This window comes from Zootoca vivipara, chromosome 7 (genome assembly GCF_965207765.1).
Source record: "Zootoca vivipara chromosome 7, rZooViv2.hap1.1, whole genome shotgun sequence".
In the NCBI taxonomy this organism is placed as follows: Eukaryota; Metazoa; Chordata; class Lepidosauria; order Squamata; family Lacertidae; genus Zootoca; species Zootoca vivipara.
In genome coordinates, this window is record NC_142590.1 from 88,294,780 (window position 1) to 88,300,937 (window position 6,158).

Here is a 6,158-nt window from a genome sequence, read left to right on the forward strand (position 1 = left end):
CTTTCAGCTCCGTCCTTGGGATCTGTGCCTAATTGGCAGGCTTCTCTGATAGCTCTGGACTCTGTTTACCCGGAGGGCTGGCAGGCTATCAGAAAGTTAGTCTTCTCTGACTACAAGTCATTCTCCATCAAGCACCTGAATCGCAGGTGTGAAGTGGAGATAAATTGGATCTTTGCTTTCTCTCCCTCTCTTTTCTGTTCTGTTTTGTGCCCCCAACAGCAACAAAAGTCTGACATGAATTGTGCTGATAAAGCTACAACAGTGCAATAAACACTAGCATAGATTCGGGACGATGCTTAATAAGTCCAAAGGACATTACAAATGAGCAGCAGGCCTGGTTATTAACAGCTCTTCTGTGATCTTTTTCATTGATTGCAGCACTAAAGAACATGCAAATAGCAATGCGGCAGTCAGCCAATGGTCCATCTCCTTCAGCATTCTGTCCACTGCAATGGGCCAATCAGATGCCCTGAGAAACTTCACCAACAAGGCAAGGTAGGTGTCAGAGGTAGGGTCGTTGTGGCTACTCTAGAGTAACTCCACTTGAGTCCAGTTTGTCTTCAAAGACGTTTATTGTGCTAATTATTTACAGTGTAGAGACAGCTTAAAACATGACCTCTCATCCTGAAACCAGAATCCGGCAATGGCGTACATCTGTTCCTATGCCAGCAAAGTAGTCTGGGCACCCCAAAATGCCACCCCCTTGACCTGCGTTGTGGTGCTCTCCTCATTTCTGGCGCCGGAAGGAGCTCCCATCATTCCCAACCAGCATGGCCAATGGTCAGGGATGATAAGAGTTGTAGTCCAGGAACAGATGGAGGGCACTGTGTTTCCTACTGACAATGGTTCTTAAGGTTTTCAAACTGGCGGCATCCCCAGTCCAACCTGGATAACCCTAGGCATAGTTGCTCGGCAATATCTTCTGCTGCTTTCAGCAGAAAGTATTTCCAAGTAAATGTGCTTAGGATTGCAGCATCTTATCCTCTCAGTTCCGTTCTCTCCTTCTTGTGCAAACCGGCATGAAGTTAACCTTGAGTGTAGTTTCTGAGAGGGAACAGCAGACTGCCTGAGCTCAGATAGCTGAGGTCAAGACCAGACAGTGTCTGATGAGCAGTGATGGGTGGTTCCAGTGGGGCTCCTTGTCTTCAGTGCGAAGTTAGCTTCAAGATAGATAGATTCTCTGTGTGTGTGTGTGTACACACGCACATAAGAGAGGAGAAAAAGGATGACCTTTTGCTACTGAATGCGCCTGCTTCCTGTTGGGGCCAAGTCTGGCAACGGAGAGGATAAATGAACCCAATCCAGGATGGGAAAGATTTGTGGTCATTGGCAGAGATGTTACCGAGCTTCATAATTCCTTGGCTGGGAACAAGAACTTGGACAATTTGTCAAATGCGGGGTGAGCGTTACAGCCCTTGAGTCCTATTCCAGCTCAAATCAACAACTACAGCTGCAACAGCAAATAATAATAATAATAATAATAATAATAGTAGTAGTAGTAGTAATAATAATAATAATAATAAATACTGTAATAATAAAAATTTTATTTATACCCCGCCCTCCCTGGTCCAGAGACCGGAGTCAGGGTGGCTAACAGCAAATATAAAACATTGATTAAAATGACTTAAAAACAGCTTAAAAGCAACATAAAGTACAACATAAATATCTCATCACCAGGGCTAACTAGCCAAATTAGTCCTGCTAAGGCCAGCAAGGAGACCAGGGAAGTATTTAACTGTGGGAACCCAGAAAGGTTTCTTCATAGAAAAAGGGAAAGAAAAAAGGAGTGGAGGATCAGGCTAAATTGAAGGCCAGGCGGAATAGCTCTGTCTTACAGGCACGCAGGTGGCCCTGTGGGTTAAACCACAGAGCCTAGGGCTTGCCGATCAGAAGGTCGGCGGTTCGAATCCCCGCAATGGGGTGAGCTCCCATTGTTCGGTCCCAGCTCCTGCCAACCTAGCAGTTCGAAAGCACATCAAAGTGCATGTAGATCAATAGGTACCGGTACAGTGGGAAGATAAACGGCATTTCCGTGTGCTGCTCTGGTTCACCAGAAGCAGCTTTGTCATGCTGGCCACATGACCTGGAAGCTGTACGCTGGTTCCCTTGGCCAATAACATGAGATGAGCGCTGCAACCCCAGAGTCAGTCACGACTGGACCTAATGGTCAGGGGTCCCTTTACCTTTACAGGCCCTGCAGAAGGAGATCAAGTCCTTCAGGGCCCTAATCTCATGGGACAGAGCATTCCACCAGGTCGGTGCCATCACTGTGATATAAGTCAGAACAACCCAAGAACTGGAAGCTCGATGGTTACTATCATCATTTAACATCAGGTGTAGCCATCACAAATCCAGGGCACAGGTTGTCTCGCCCTGCTCTGTTCTGGTTAGGGATGGGAAAATATATCAATATTGATTTCGCTTAGTTTCTGATTTTTCCACATTTCCACATCAGTTTGCTAAAAAAAAAGTTTTTTTGTGAAAATTCAGCCTAAAATATCTCCTAATATGCATATTTTGTAGCCAACCTTGCCTATCACGCACATTTTTGCAAAGCATATTTTCCTGTAGCATAATGCATTTTTTGCGTTATTATCAGCAGTATACACCTTTTAACGCACACTTTATGCTAGTATGTGCATTTTTTGCACACATTAACTTGCTGGAGAGCAGCATTAGTTCATTGGGGGAAGTGTGGATCTTGAAGGATGGCTGTGTTTTGGTTCATGCATTTTTTCAGAAAGTGAAGATTTTGCAGGTTCGGCTCTGGAGAGACTAGGGATGCTTACATGAGATCTCACAGGAGCTTGGATTGTCCCACAAAATCACATGAGAGCATCACAGAGATGGCATGCTGTGTGGGCCTTGTCTCCCAAGCAAGGCAGGGAGCTCAAAAGCTCTTTTCCTACCAGGTAACCCAAGCAGACCTAGTGCAAAAATAGCTTTTAACTTGTTCTCCTTGCTTGGCACTTGACTTGCCCAATTTCAGCCATTGCATATGGTTGAGATTGTGCAAGTCAAATGCATGTAAATTGAGAGATTAGGGAAGTGCATAATGTTGCTGTGCAAAAATGTGAATATCAGGAGAAACACAGACTAAACTGCTGATGAATTTTCGTGACCTTTTTTTAAAAAGTTGCAAACTGAATTTAATATTGGGGAAATGAGGAACAAATTGAAATTCACAAATTTGTCCATCCGTAAATTGCAATTCAATTGCTGCAGTACATCCACAGCAAAGGCACCCCTGTGTTTCATCTCCAGAACCGTGACTAGCCAGAGGACTCTTTTCTAGAAGGCTTCTTTACACTGACTCAAAACATCGGTCCAGAGCACTCTCTGATCTGGTAGCAATTCTTTCCAGGGACTCGGGCAGAGATCCTTTCTAGCCCTTTCCCCCCCAAAGGCATGATGCAGGTAAATGAATGAATAAGAAAGCACATGTTGCTCAGTTATCAGCCCTCATTGTAGAGGGATGTTGAGACAGGTAGTCTCTCCTTTCTTTGGCCTCTTAGCAGAGGTAATAAAATGCAGAAGCTCCAGCCTTTTCTCCTTGCACTCTGCTCTCTGTCTGCTGCCTATAACTCAAGCCCACTGACCTTCAAGAGGAGAATTATAAGTCATACGGCATAATAAAGGAAGATGGGGGCTGCTGAAGAAGCGTTTTTATTGTGAGTGATTTATGGGGAGCTGGGGAACAATTGGTTGGGGGGAGGATTAGTGTTATCTAGTTATTTAGTAATATTACAAAGCTGCTGTTTCACCTCTGATTTATTGCCTTTCAGAGATCTGGAGGCCCCCAGGAGGGCTTTTGGGAAGACTCTTCTTCTTCCATAAATCTCAACAAAACAAAATGATGTGCACTAAGTTGAGAGCTGGCCTAGGAGCCATTCGTCCATCTGAAGCGGAAAACGAAGGCCAAGTTATTACATCTGCCCCACAGGTGCCTCCGCCTTAAATGGATCACTGACAATGCAGGAGGTCAGGATCTGTCTATACACCCGGTGATTTCACACACACAAGAGCATGCAAAAAAAATAAATAGGTAACTGGTGTGCAGTTTGCACCATATTTCAGGCGGTGTACCTAGTTAGGTGTACCAGCCAGGGCAGTAGGTGAGGAAGGTTGGCACGGTGGACCTGACCTCCTGGCAATGGAATTGCTGCTTTAACTGGGAGGAGGGAAGAAGCTGGGAGGTTGGCCCTGCACAGCGCATAGATGGAACCAATCCATTATGGGATGTGATCCATTGGTAAAGTCAAATGAAACATTCCTTGTTTCTCTAGAGTGGGCAAAAGCAGGGGGACATCCAGTCAGCGTAACTTCCTGTTCCACTGGTCTGGAGCATCCTCTCTCTGCATGTGACCTGGGAGATGGACGTGGCCCTGGCTGACTCCACAAAAGAGCCAAGTCGTGCAGCCATTTTGTCAGTCTTCCTATTGTCTTGTTGTGGCTCACCTGCTTGCTGAACTTTTGTTGTCATGCTGCTCTCTTGCATCCACTTTGGTGTCTCGATGTAATTTTGCTGTCTGCTGGCTCTCAGCCAGCAGCATATGTTCAGTCTCCATATGAGATGAACTCGCAGTTTGTTTGTGTAACCACTAAGAAAAGCCTGCCTTTCAGGAATCATGTCGTGAACTGAAATGTGAGTAAACTTGCTCAGAAAGACTCTTGTGTCTTTATTCTTTTAAGAGGGATCAAAAGAGGACACCAGGAAATGAACTTAACTAAGAGATTCAAATGAATCTGCAAACTAGCTTCCAGCTATATTGAGGGAAATCTGCTCTGCTACATCACTTACTAGCACGAGTGATGGAAGGATAATTTTTATTCAATATATCCTTTCCTACAATCCTTAACATTCCCACATGCAGTGCTCCTGCGGATGCACAAGATTGACCTCCTGGCTGCCTTGCCGCTCAACCTCTTGGTAAGCAGCGGTGATTCTGATGCTGGGAGGCCAGGTGGGTGGTACCAGCCCCTACTCACTGTCCGCTCCTGATTAGATCTTCACTTATGCGACCTGCTAGGTCTGGACGATGTAACAATACATTGTCCAAAATCGGTTCAAAGTCCACATCGCAGTAATGGTTTTATAATATTTGGCATGGTAATATCTCACAAATAACAATGTGTGTGTGTGTGTGTGCTATGTCAAAAAATTGTGATATGGGGGAAAACCGTGAAGCCAGTCACCTCTTCTCTCATGATTCCTGACAGCCCTGTTGCTCCGTACTATAAAATAACAGTTGTAACAATATGTTAAAGGTAAGTCAAAATGTATCCGTTTTAGACCCCTAAGTAGTAACAGTTGCCAGGCGCTCATGCACAAGTGGGGACATGGAGGGTGCTCTGTGCTCACCCAGCGGCAGCAGCGGCAAGGGGTTAGCGTGCTCTGTCCCTACTGCCTCAATACAGCGTCATGCTTCCGTCAAAAATGGCTTCTCCATGTAAACCAGGAAGTGGCCTCTCCAGACAATGGAACGACTCTTCTTTTCTTATCTCCATGGCCTCGATCCCCTGTGTGACATGGACGCGGTTAGGCCAGTGTTTCTCAACCAGTGTGCCTCCAGATGTTTTGGGACTACAACTCCCATCATCCCTAGCTAGCAAGACCAGTGGTCAGGAATGATGGAAGTTGTAGTCCCAAAACATCTGGAGGCACACTGGTTGAGAAACACTGGGTTAGGCAATGAAGGTGCATGCATACTCTATTTCCCTCCCTCCCAACCCTCCTTCCACACAGCCCTGGCCACTGGCAACCCACGCTACGCCACTGGGCCCACTCTCCCCTCCTGCAGTTTCCAGCAACTGGTTCATATTTTAATTACCTGCAGACCTCTCCAAACAGTTGTCTTGGGCATACTGAAAACATTCTTGAAGTTGGTCAAATTCGAGCTGCGTTTGAGTCCTGAAGGTCGTGGAGTCCACCTTCAGGGCACCGGATGATGACAAGGTACGACTTCCCCACTGTTCCTCATTTAAAATCCCTTACTTTTTACCTCCGCTGCTGTATCAACTGAAAAAATATCTGCCTGGAAACAGGGGGTGGGGAGGGTGTAATTCTTCTCAAGGTCAATCAGGAAAATGGTTTCTGACAGTCTGTTTAGAATGGCAGTTTTTTCCTCTTTGTCTTTCTGTTTAATCAACAGTAACTC

At 45.6% G+C, this 6,158-nt stretch overlaps 1 long non-coding RNA gene across 1 annotated transcript; it reads left to right on the plus strand.

Moving 5' to 3' along the window:
- Positions 1-377: 377 nt before the first annotated feature.
- Positions 378-4,668, plus strand: LOC148685176 (uncharacterized). Its single transcript, XR_015950918.1, has 2 exons — positions 378-495; positions 3,786-4,668. It is a non-coding gene; the product is annotated as an uncharacterized LOC148685176 (long non-coding RNA).
- The last annotated feature ends 1,490 nt before the right edge of the window (positions 4,669-6,158 follow it).